Consider the following 12,177-nt stretch of genomic DNA (forward strand, 5'->3'; position numbering starts at 1 on the left):
TTATCGCTAGACCAGATACTTAGTTATTTTAAACTGGTGAAGTTTTCATTGGCTCAAGAGGTTAGAGAGACAGGTAGCAAAAGTTCTACCTCCTTGTGGATATTTCGTGAATTTTGCAGGAGGCACGGTGTGTCCTCTTGAAGATCTTAGAGTTTTTCGTGGATGTTAAGCTCTTCGTTGAAAACGAATGTGATGTGGTCCATTACCAACTTTAGAACCCTGATTCCTATCCTAGACCAGATTTGCCACTTTTTTCTCCTGAAAACTCCCTTCTTTTCTGTGTGCCTGAATTGTATGTTAAGTATGTAAAATATAGCTGTGCAGTGTTGTCCCTAGTACTTCCCCTCTTACGTGGCCCTGCTCCTCCTATTACAATCTGAGGCCGGGTTCCAAATCTGTGGCTTCTGTGTGATCAACACATAGTACTGTTGGCTCTGCATAGGTGGAATTCTGCTATAGTAGAAGGGCTAGGCGCCCTCTACTGCAATACCAAATGCATGTGAACTTTAGATGTGTGCACAGTCAAAAAGGGGTGCTCCCTCATTTGCTGTGCTGAAGGTGGTATTACAGACCCATATATGCCCAAGACAAACAGGGCCCAGTCAGAGTGCACTAAAACTAGGAAGTGGCAAACATTCAGTAGACGCTCCTGGGGGAAGAAGGGGTGGTGGGGGTGGGGAGTGCTTTTGAGAGAGAGCAATAAGGATTCTAGGGATCATTTGGGTAGTTCACGCCGCAATGGTGGGGACCTGAGCACCATTTTGTGTTTATTCACACTTAAGCATTCGGGCATGAAGGTCCCCACAAGGGTGGGTGCAGTCACACGTGGCACCTACCTTTCAGGATCCACAAAACCTCTTAAGAGTTGGTAGGCAACACACTTGCACTGCACATTCCACACCATTGGTGTTCAACTGTCTGTACCAGCACACTAGAATATGTTTATTACTGAATCTGGCACAGGGCTCCTGTATTGTACACACGCATACCCAGCCAGTACGCTGGATTTGTTAATCAGGTCCCGGGTTCCTTTGAACATGACCTCACATACCATAGAGCACCTGGAGACCAAGCAAAGGACCTCACATACCATAGAGCAACTGGAGACCATGCAAAGGACCTCACATACCATAGAGCACCTGGAGACCATGCAAAGGACCTCACATACCATAGAGCAACTGGAGACCATGCAAAGGACCTCACATACCACAGAGCACCTGGAGACCAAGCAAAGGATCTCACGTGCTCTATGGTATGTGAGGTCCTTTGCAAAGGACCTCAAATACCATAGAGCACCTGGAGACCATGCAAAGGACCTCATATACGATAGAGCACCTGGAGACCATGCAAAGGACCTCACATACCATAATACCTGGAGAGCATGCAAAGGACCTCACATACCGTAGAGCACCTGGAGACCATGCAAATGCTAGCGGTGCGCAGTATAAATCAACATAACATAACACAACATAGAGAGGCACAGCGCCTCTGAGACTCACTTGCTACAGTGCATGTTCTTGCATAAGCACTCAACTCAACCCCGGAGCAACTCTGCTCTGTACACAATACAAAATGTAGTGCTACAAATAACACAAATGCAATCGTTCTATAACAGTTTCAATAATACAGTTGCCACGCACATGGCATGGCTCCCTTTCTATATGGGTGTTTCCTATAAATGGCAGGGGACAGCTCTTGGCATGATGTCAGAGGCAGCTCTGCCTTCTGGATGCTTCCGAGCACAAGGCCATAAGCAAAGGGAAGGTATTTTTGCATCTGCTCCTGTCGAGCAAAATATGTTGCGTCTGTCAGCCCTTGGGGATAGCAGGCTGACATGAGTGAGGACCCATCAAGCCATGGCTGGATTACTCTATGCGCGTAGTGCACCAATTTACAGCCGCTGTGTCCTGAGCTTGCCTGGAAAAACACATATGAGAGTTAAATAATTAATCCAAATTTAGCTTATGAGGTTAAAATAATACGGCTGCTAACCAACGTATGGGCTAATGAAGCAGAAAACAATGACAGTCAGAATGAAAACAGGAATACAACTCACAGGTCTAAACAGAAACTGAAAAAACACCCTGGAGCAAAACTACAAATAGAGAGCAGCATGAACAGTAGTAAGGCAACAGGAAGCCCCGGCAGCATTCCAAACAAGCATACACAAATGAAAGCCACAAAAAAAATCTTATTTAAAAACATAAGCAAAAATCAAATATGGTGTTGCCAATATGGTACTTTATCAGGCGAATGCCCAATCTTTTTCACTATCTTTCAAGAACACATAGGTCCCTTCCTCGCACAAGTAAACAAAGAGGTGATTGCAGCACAACATGTAACTAAGTATACGAACATGAACTCCTTGATGGACCATGCGTAAAAGGGCAAGTACAAGAACTTACTTACACAAAACAATGCCCTACCTTTTTTAGTCAGCAATCAGTAAAGGAAGCCCGCCAAAAGCAAGTCCCAAACTTGAAAACCATCAGGTTACTTTCAGAGATGGTATCTAGTTTGAGGTATTCAGTAATATGATGTTAACTTCAACACTTTTCCTTCGTGAAAGAGACACCTGTCACAGAAGCAGATATGAGTATTGAAAAGGTGAGAAGGCGTGGAATGGAATCGGCAGTGAAGTGAGAAGGTCATGTATGTAGCACTGAATCAGGAAGCACCTTTACTGTTAGGGAGAATTCTCATTCTATGGCTAATTTCCCTTACCTAGTGAGACCCTCAGCAGCTTTGCTGGATTTCTGGAGTTTATTTTTTCCACTTGGTAAGAGTGTGAGCTTTTCCCTCCACTCTTACCTGTGTTTTGCCATGTGTATTTCATCTGTTTTTGTGATTGTGTACTCTGGAGTACACCACTGTTGTATTGTGCCTGTCTCTGGTGATGTAGCTGGTGATGTCGTGTGGAATGTTTGTGTGTGGATGATAGAACCTTCTTAGTGAGTGTTCTATTAAGTGACAGTTACAGCGGGCTGGCCATGGGTGATGGGAGCCGGTGTTTGTCCACTACTAATGTCCTTAATGTCTTCATGTGTAACTGTAAATGATTAAGCTGGAAATAAGCTTACATGAAGTGAAATTAAAGAGCCTGGAACCTGCTTTCTAACAATGGCGACGAGGATGGGATGCAGGGGGTGCAGGATGGACAAGCCGCTGGAGAAGGACAACACTGCCCCCAGAAACGGTAAGTTCCATCACACAGGGCACAGGGGGAGCCGCACGGAGAAAGCCCCATTGTTGGTGGGACCAGCGCAGGGAAAGGAGAAAAAGGGGCTCCCCATGGACTGCATCACAGGGTGGGCTGCAGAGTGTGTCTGGCCAGTAGATCAATGAAGAAACTGGTCCCGGTATTCTTATGAGTACAAAGCAGTCTCCAGCCCTATGTGCGTGTCCCCATCGTAATTGGAAGTGCTGGGTCTTGCTGCCTATTGGGATTGCGCTGGCTGTCTGGTAAAAGGAGGACCTGGGCCCGTTTCCTAGTGGTGCCCGTAAATTGGAGTATGTGTGTGGGACCTTGGCGGGCTGGCCCAACTGGTGAACAAGTTTACTGATAGCAAGCTGCGCTGCGCATGCTAATTTGAATGGGAATAAGCTCTCTATTCTGTTTTATGGGAGGATTGTCCATGAGTGGAGTCCGGAGCTATCCCATTTGCACCACTGTTACGTTGAACTTTAAGGTTCGTGGTCGGTACCCATATTACGGCAGAGGTGCACAAAAATGTTTTGGGTTTTCCTGCTGAGATCGGTAAATCAGTGTACCACACATGCTCATGGAAGAATGGAGCCGGTTACCTACGTTGGCGACTGTTGGGCAGAGTGGGAGATATGTTCTCTGTCTTTTCGTTTGGTGACTGATGACCTCACAGCATAGGCAGAGGGAGCTGGCGAAGCTGTGGAGCGCTGCGCTTACATCGTTCCATGACACCTATCCCTTTGTGTCTCACGAAGAAGACTTATGAGAAAAGAACCCTATTATGTTTCTGTACGTACCCAGGATATGTATGCAGGAAGTCCTATAACGTGCCAGTCCTCTCTTCTCTAGTCACGCAAACAAGGGCCAGCCACCGTGCAGCGATGGTCTGGTTTGGCAAATGAATGTGGCTGGTAGTACGGACTTGCGGACTTGCCTGCAAACTGGTGAGTCTCTCATTACTGCTTCAGGTGGATTTGTAACAAACGTTGTCATGGAAAAGTGCGTCATCTCCTATGTTAGGACGAAGCAGTGTTTCGGAAACCTCCACTGTAGTGTGTATGTAGGCCTGGGAGGGCTGACGTACTGTGTTCTATCTGTTGGAGGGCGAGGGAGATGAAAAGTTGTTCTGCATGCAGAGAAGGAGGATTGCAGAGTTGCCCTTTTTCGAAAAAGGGCAAAAAGTATGCAGGACGTTATGGCTGCGGCGGTTATAACAAATGCAAAAAGGTTATCTCATAAAGGTTTGCTGCAATGTGCAGTGAGTGTACATTTTGAGGTGTAGATTCCTGCACCTTTGAGACTGAACAAACATGATGCACATATCAGTGCACACTATGATGTTGCTTGGTATGTATCGTGTCTATTTAGCATGGAAATATTATGGTCGGTTTTTAGATTAACTTCCTTGAGGATTTTCAGGTTGGGAGTACTTTGCTTCTTGTTACATGGACTTCATTTTACAAAAGATGTTATTGTTATGATGCACTGGTCTAGTAATGTCGTGCATGAGTATTCTGGTGATAGTATGAGTTTGGAACATGTTGCTGTAAATGTGCTACATTAATTATTTGAGGATTTTCAGGCTGTATGTTGTTATTAAAACAACATGGACTTTTAGGTTTTCTTTACAGTCTCCAAACGGCTATGGACTTCTAGGTTCATGAAAATGTGATTTGCTGTTTTTCTGTGTGCAGCAAGACGTGCTATTGGCATCCAATGCTTTTAAATGCATATGTTTGTTCAACTTGACACTGATGATTGTAGATAATATGCAATTATTTATACGGTGATGGTGAGTGTCAGTGAGAGTATGCTAATAGTCTGGATTCACTGTGAGCATGGCGAGTGGTCAGGACTCACTGTTGAGCATGGCATATGCGAACATGCTATTTTTGGATATGTCTATGCCAGTATGGTGGAAGTGATGACTATTTTGCGATGTGTGATGCGTTATGCGCCTCACATGGTCGGTGTGGTTTTTGGGTGGTAGTGTCTTTCTGCTCTGATTTTGGTTTGGTTTGGCTGAGTTTAGGAATTGGGCTGATTATTAAGCTTATTGGACTCAGTAAAAAGTCTAGTACCATGTATTGGTTAGAGCGCGGTAGCACCCATGCTTTTTCAGTACAGGAGGATGTTTTCTTTTAAGTTTGGAGATGGGTTTGGTTTATGGAGTTTACCTCATTTTGGGTAAAGGTTGAGCAACACTGTGGTTGTTTTAAGGGGAGGTAGCGCCTTCCCTAAGGTTTGTTAACCTTCTCATCTTATAGGACAGTAGGTAGATGGTGGTAAAGGGGTAGCTGGGGACGCCTCGTAATGACCCCTAGGTGTTGGAGAAGGTGTGTCCTGATTTGATGAATAAATTGTTCTCTATGTACTTGTGGCATTTATTGTGGATTTCGTTTTTGTCCGTGGGTTCAACAGTTTGAATTGTGTGAGGATGACATCCTTGCTTAAAAGATCGTTTGGTTCTATTTACCAGTCTTTGATGTTGGTGTTGGGAGTGCGTGGCCACTGCTCCTGATGTGCTTGAAGGTTTTCACAACGTGGTCTGGTAACGTGTGGGGTGTTGAGTCCATGGGTGTTTGTGGTTTTGTGACGTTATATGTTTCCACTTTGTGATTCCCATTGTAGTGAGGTTGTGGCTGGTTTTGTTTTGGAGACTTTGAGGTCTCAGCTTTCTAGAGTGGCATTCTAGAGGCCTGCTGGAGATTCCAGGGTGGCAGCCTGGACACCCGCATTGTTGTAGGCGGGGGCAGGTGGTATGAGGTGAAGCAGTTGTCTGGTGGTCAGGAATGCAGGTGATGTAGCCCAGTTCAGGGTCGGTCAGTCTGGGGTGAGAGCCCAGTGGCTTGTTTGTGGCAGGAACAGGCAGATGGATGATGGTACTTTTGCGAGGGTATTTGGTTTGTGGTTTGTCAGGGTGTGATGATTTTGTTGGTTGGGTTTGGCTGTGGAAGTGTCCGTTTTCAGTTGAGTGTCATGTGTGTCTGTTCTTGGAAGGTGGTAGTTTTGTTGTGGTGTGTGACTTGTTTCGTGCAGTTTAGGTTTGTGAAGGAGGGAGGTGTGTTGTATTGTGCCTGTCTCTGGTGATGTAGCTGGTGATGTCGTGTGGAATGTTTGTGTGTGGATGATAGAACCTTCTTAGTGAGTGTTCTATTAAGTGACAATTACAGCGGGCTGGCCCTGGGTGATGGGAGCCGGTGTCTGTCCAATACTAATGTCCTTAATGTCTTCATGTGTAACTGTAAATGATTAAGCTGGAAATAAACTTACATGAAGTGAACCTAAAGAGCCTGGAACCTGCTTTCTAACAACCACTTCAGAAGCCCCACTCTTTTGTGTGTTACACAGCACCTTCAGTTCAGTGACACAGGGTTGTCTTTTAGACTTCCCACCAACTCCATTTCTGGGGCTGACTACTGTCCCCCAGAAAAGGGTAAAGTTGCCATTAACTTTACATAGGCCCTCATTACGACCCTGGCGGAGGACCATGGTGCAATTTGCACCATGGTCCATGGCGCAGAGCTGCCAACTCCGCCATGGGGGTTGGCGGACTTACCGCCCCATTCCGACCTTGGCGGGGCGGTAAGTCCCCAATCCCCATTTACCCTTCCCCATTCCCATTTTTGCCCCATAGGGTATAATGGGAGTGGGGAAGGCGTTAATTACGCCACCGTAAATTACGGTGGCGTAATTAACAACAGGTCCCGTAGCGCCATGGATTTTTACGCCCGGAAAAACCAGGCGAAAAAACCACCATGGCGCTACGGGAACTCGTAGTAAGGCGGAAAGGTACGCCATGCATTACGCTGGCGTAAAACCCTTTCCGCCAGTGTCGTAATGAGGGCCATAGTCATTTAACCACAGATCCAGTAAACCGCATCTTACATGGAGTAATGGAAAGGGTTAATTCTTAGCCCTTTTTATCTGTACCTCTTGGAGCATTGTTTCGCTACCTTAACATTAAGACTTGGCTGGTGACAGTGGTATCTACCCTAATTTTCCTTCCGCGATCATATTACATAACGTGGTATTGTTTTAGGCTATTTTAGTAGCCTCGAACTTTAAACCAGCTAGCCCAAATACTTTTTATTTCGGCTCCAGTGGGGTTTAATCGCCATTTATTTTTGTTAACATCCTTCTTGGGTATTTCTTTGCGCGACAAACCAGGTTTGCCTCCTTTGTTCGCCTACCTTTGGCGTCTGGGTGTCTAGGTGGGATGAATTTGAGGGCGGGGTGCAGTCACCCCCTGCACAGGGTCTCCTTGGAGACCCAAGTCGCACTTTGTATTGATTGGCTGAGGTGGTTGTCCGGGCTGGACAACCCCCCTGCTGAGTGATTGACAGCCAGGCTGTGTGAATGGGGGATTTTGGCATAAAAGGCAGGACTCTTGAGCTAGAAGGCAGAGACGCCTCTGGAACTACAAGGAACCGAAGAGAAGCGGAGAAGATGGCTGCTGCAACCCTGAGTCCCGGTGAAGCCCTGCTGCAGTCCTGAGCTATCTACCCCTTCAACGACTAAGAGAAGGTCCAGTCCGGAGTCTTCTTCCCTTGAGCTCGTCTTTTCTTCAGTCAGAGAATCCTCTCCTGGGTCGAAATCACTGCTGTGCTGTAGTGGTCCGGCAAGCCATCAGAAGAGCCCTCTCCTGATTTAAAGGAGCGCACCTTTTATTCATTGTTGTCCTTTTCGCTGCTGCTGGCCTCATCCCTGGGTAGTACAGATCGATCCAGGCGTCCTCCTTCTTGTCCCCACGTCTGAAGACGCAGGAACCGTGAGTCTGCAGGAACTACCAGGAACAACTGCCATGGCACCAGCTTTTCTCCAACGGAATAAGGTACTGTGCACCCTTGGTCATTCTTTCCACCTGACCGGCCGGAATTGGGGTAAACTCTTTTCCTCCACAAAGATTTGTTCTTTCTTCCCTCCTTCTTATAACTTTTCCTTCCATTTGACAATCTTTACAAACTCTTGGCATCTCGAATCTCGAACTGTTCAACGTGTGATCCTCGGCAACTGAGCATCTGCTCCATTGACACTGGCGCAGGCCTATTGACTTTAATCTGTATCTTTGAATAAATCCTCAAGTCTCCTTGCCTTGAACAAGTATTGCCTATGATTTTTATTCACTTTTCCCTTGTTTGAAATTCTTAAGTACAAAGTGTGTTTTAACTTCGTGAGCATTTCTATCCGCGGGTACGCGTTAGTATCGCAACACCGGTCTGTCAAATCCTAATGTACTTACCTTGAATTTACTGAAGCAAGTGGAATTGGCTGTGTGTGGTGTGTTTTACGTGTGGTTTCGAATTGATAGAAGTGTTGTGTTTTATAACAGATGGTTTAAAATAAATGTACTTGTACTTTTTTACCTGAAACCTTGAGTCAGTGTTTGCTTGAGTCACAGTAATTGTGGTCCTTTGTGTAATCTCTAGTACTGCTCATTTACTCTTGAGATAAGTCTGGCTGCTACGCTACTGCTACCACTTTAACAGTGTAGTACAGGCTTGTACCAAAGGTGAACGTGTATTACCACTTGTAGTCTTAATTGTGTGTAGTGGTCCCTAAGGGCACTGCACAGGATTCTGCCTAGCACTGGTGTATAGCGGTCAGGATTTGGAAGCATAGTGATTACACTTAGAGTGCTGCTATTGCTTTGGGTCAACTAACCACAAGGCTAAACACCACTAATTCTATTCACTGAGAAATCATGTCAAATATGGAAAGCTACACTTAAGAGGGTCTCTTGAACTACACTGCTGAGGTTTTGAGAACCATGTGTAGAGAAAAGAACCTCTCTGGTAAAGGAAAAAAATCTGAACTGGTTGCTAAGTTATTAAGAAAACAAAGTCTGGAGAGAGGGTCAGAAGGGCTTACCCCTCCAGCAAATGTGGATACTGATGTTTCTGATTCTGAGAGTGTTGAAGAAGAAGTAGATAACCCTTTGTTAGGAGTTCCTACCAACCACTTGCCTGCTCAGCAAACACAACCTCTGTCCACCGGGACTCCCACAGGTCCTACACTTACTCCTGAGTTTAATGCACTAGAGAAAATGAGACTTGAGTTAGAAGTGAAACATAAAGATGCACAAACTGCCATGAAACATCACAAGTTAAAGCTCAGAGAAATTGAGCTGAAACAGAAATGAAGACATTGGGCCTCATTACACGGAAGGCGGTAATGGTTAACGGCCACCGTTAATGGTAACGGTGACCGTTAACCATTACCGCCTTACTACGAGGTCCCTTAGCGGGTTGGTGCTTTAACGCCTGCTTTTTGCAGGCGTTAAAAACCAACCCGCTAAGGGACCTCGGAGCTAATTACGGCACCGCAAATTGCGGTGCCGTAATTAGCGCCTTCCCCATTCCCATAGAGCCCTATGGGGCAGAAATGGGAATGGGCAAGGGCAATGGCGGAAGGGGGATTTACCGCCCCACCAACCTTGGAATGGGGCGGTAAATCCCCTTTCCGCCAAGGCGGTGCCGGTATTTTACCAGCATGAGCCATGGCGCTAATAGCGCCATGGCTCACCGCCTTCCGTGTAATGAGGCCCATTGTCTTTAGAAAATGCTTCTCTCACAGAGTCTTCTAAGTCTTCCAGCCCTAAAACACCCTGTATGCCAAAGGAAATGATTGGTATGTATGAGAGTAAACTTGATGTTTTGGATTGGTTAGCAATGTTTGAGTACAATCATGGGATTAAAGGTATCTCAGGGAATCAGTTGATTCCTTGGCTTTTCTCTAGGCTTCCCCCTGTTGCAAGTGATGCTGTAATGGAGTTGGGGGAAGAGGATAAACAGGATCATGAGTGTGTGAAGCTAGCATGAATAGCTAGATTTGGGAAGACCCCTTCCCAGGATCTTAAGAGGTTTAGGACCCTCAAAAAGCATGACGGTACCCCTTGTGCTACCTGGGTGTGTGAATGTTTGAAAAACTTAGATGGTTGGGTTAACGTCATCTAAAGGTCGACATTTAGGAATAGATTGTCATGTGAGCCCTTGGATAATGCTAAAGAGCGAAGAGATGGGAATCTGCTTTTTGTCGAAGAAGTAGAGTAATTGTTTGTGATGCCCTTGGCTCACACTACTAGCACATGCCGGTAACAATACATTAACAAAAGCAGTTTGTATTGAATGTTTTCGCTGAGTTGTTTTAAAAAGCCTTCAATGGAAACCAACACATATATGATACAGGTACTTTTTGAACACACTGGGGTAGCTTTCATGTGGCTATGTTTATGAACCTTGTATTCAACTGTCTTTTAAAGAAGGTTCATTGATGAAGTTTATACATTTTTACTTGTGTCTGCAAGTTTTAGCTGTAAGGTGTTGTCATGGTTTTGCAATAAAGCAATCCTAATAGCCGTGCTCAAGAATTTAATTAAATATCTGTTGAAAATCTAATCGTGTGCCTTTGCGACTATGACATTAAACTTTCAGTGGTGTTATCTTTCTCTGGCCATTCGCGAGTTACCCTACTTCCAAACCAATTGAACCAGTATTACAGCCAATGTAGGCTGATAAGTCAAAACTCTGGTTGAGTGCCAGGTATGGAACCTAGCGGTTTATAGTCATAATATCGAAAACCAAATTTCGAATTACAAAAATGTCGAAAAGAAAACGTCGAATTCAAAAATGTCGAAATCACATACATATAATAGAAAAAGTCATTAATTCGAAAATAAAATGTTGAAAAAAAATCGAAAAACCAATGCTAAAATAACTATGTAAAATGTCACAAATACTAACGTTTTTTATGGGGGGTCTCCCCCCAACCCCCCATCCCAAACCCCTACCCCAACCCCCCTCCTCCCCATCCCCCCAACACCCCCCATGGATATACCTTTAATTTAAAAAAAAAAATGTAATAAAACATTAATTAATTATTTAAAAACCCCACCCCAAACCCTACCCCAACCCCCCCCTCCTCCCCAGCCCCCCCAACCACCATGGATATACCTTTATTATTTAAAAAAATATGTTTAATAAAATATTTATTAATTAATTATTTATTTAAACATTAATTCGAAAAAAAATCGAAAAAAATTCAACTTTTTTGTAATTCGACATTTTTATTTTCGAATAAATATTTTCGACATTTTGACTTTCGAAAATATTGCATTCGAAAATATGACTGGACACCGAACCTAGCACATACACAAGGTTGAGCTAGCAAAACAGCTTGAAACTGGAGCCAGACTCATGCTCAGTGAATCTAAACAATATTCCGTCTTCCTCTTTAGTCTTGCCTAATCACTTTAAGACCGGACATCTTGCCAAATCTTTACCATCAGATTTTGCAAGGATAAGGTGCTCCCCTTTGTTTCAATAGTCAGTTTTTGACCTCATGCTTAGCTCTGCTGCTTAGTACTTAGATAGAAAATGATTCCCAGTGATCAATTAGACCATTTAGAGAAAAGGATGGAAGTGAATCAACCTGCAGCTAACTCTAAGACAATGAAACAGGCATCAGGGTGCTTTCCTAATAACTTGTACACACAGTGCTATTGTTGGGGTTGGCAGGCCCCAGTAAGAGGCCGGAACAGATAGTAGTTGAATCCATTCACCCTTCTGCGACTACGTTGATGTGAGAGCTGACTTAAATCAAATTAAAGATGTCCAAAACTCAATAACAGTGGAAATAGAATCAGCTAACTAACATCATAAGTGTAAAACAACAAGAACTTATTGTAACCAAGATGGTGGAAAAGTTGCTTCAGAAAATGGATGCAGCAACCTAACGACTTTGAGAATCAGAGGAAAGATAGGGTCAAACGGAAAACAGTGCTCTTATTCAGACAAGAAACAATCATGGAGACAAGAAATCAACAGTATCCAAAGGAAGAGCTAAGAGCTGAAAAAGTGCACGAGGATATGGGTTTCTAGAATGGTGAAAATGGAAGCAAAGGGAACATGAATGCAATTGGATGCAGGAAAGTGGCCTTTAGCTCAGCGCCTCAAAAATAGAGGGCACATTGT

Source organism: Ambystoma mexicanum, chromosome 2q (assembly GCF_040938575.1).
Source record: "Ambystoma mexicanum isolate Mex_15411 chromosome 2q, UKY_AmexF1_1, whole genome shotgun sequence".
Classification (NCBI taxonomy): Eukaryota; Metazoa; Chordata; class Amphibia; order Caudata; family Ambystomatidae; genus Ambystoma; species Ambystoma mexicanum.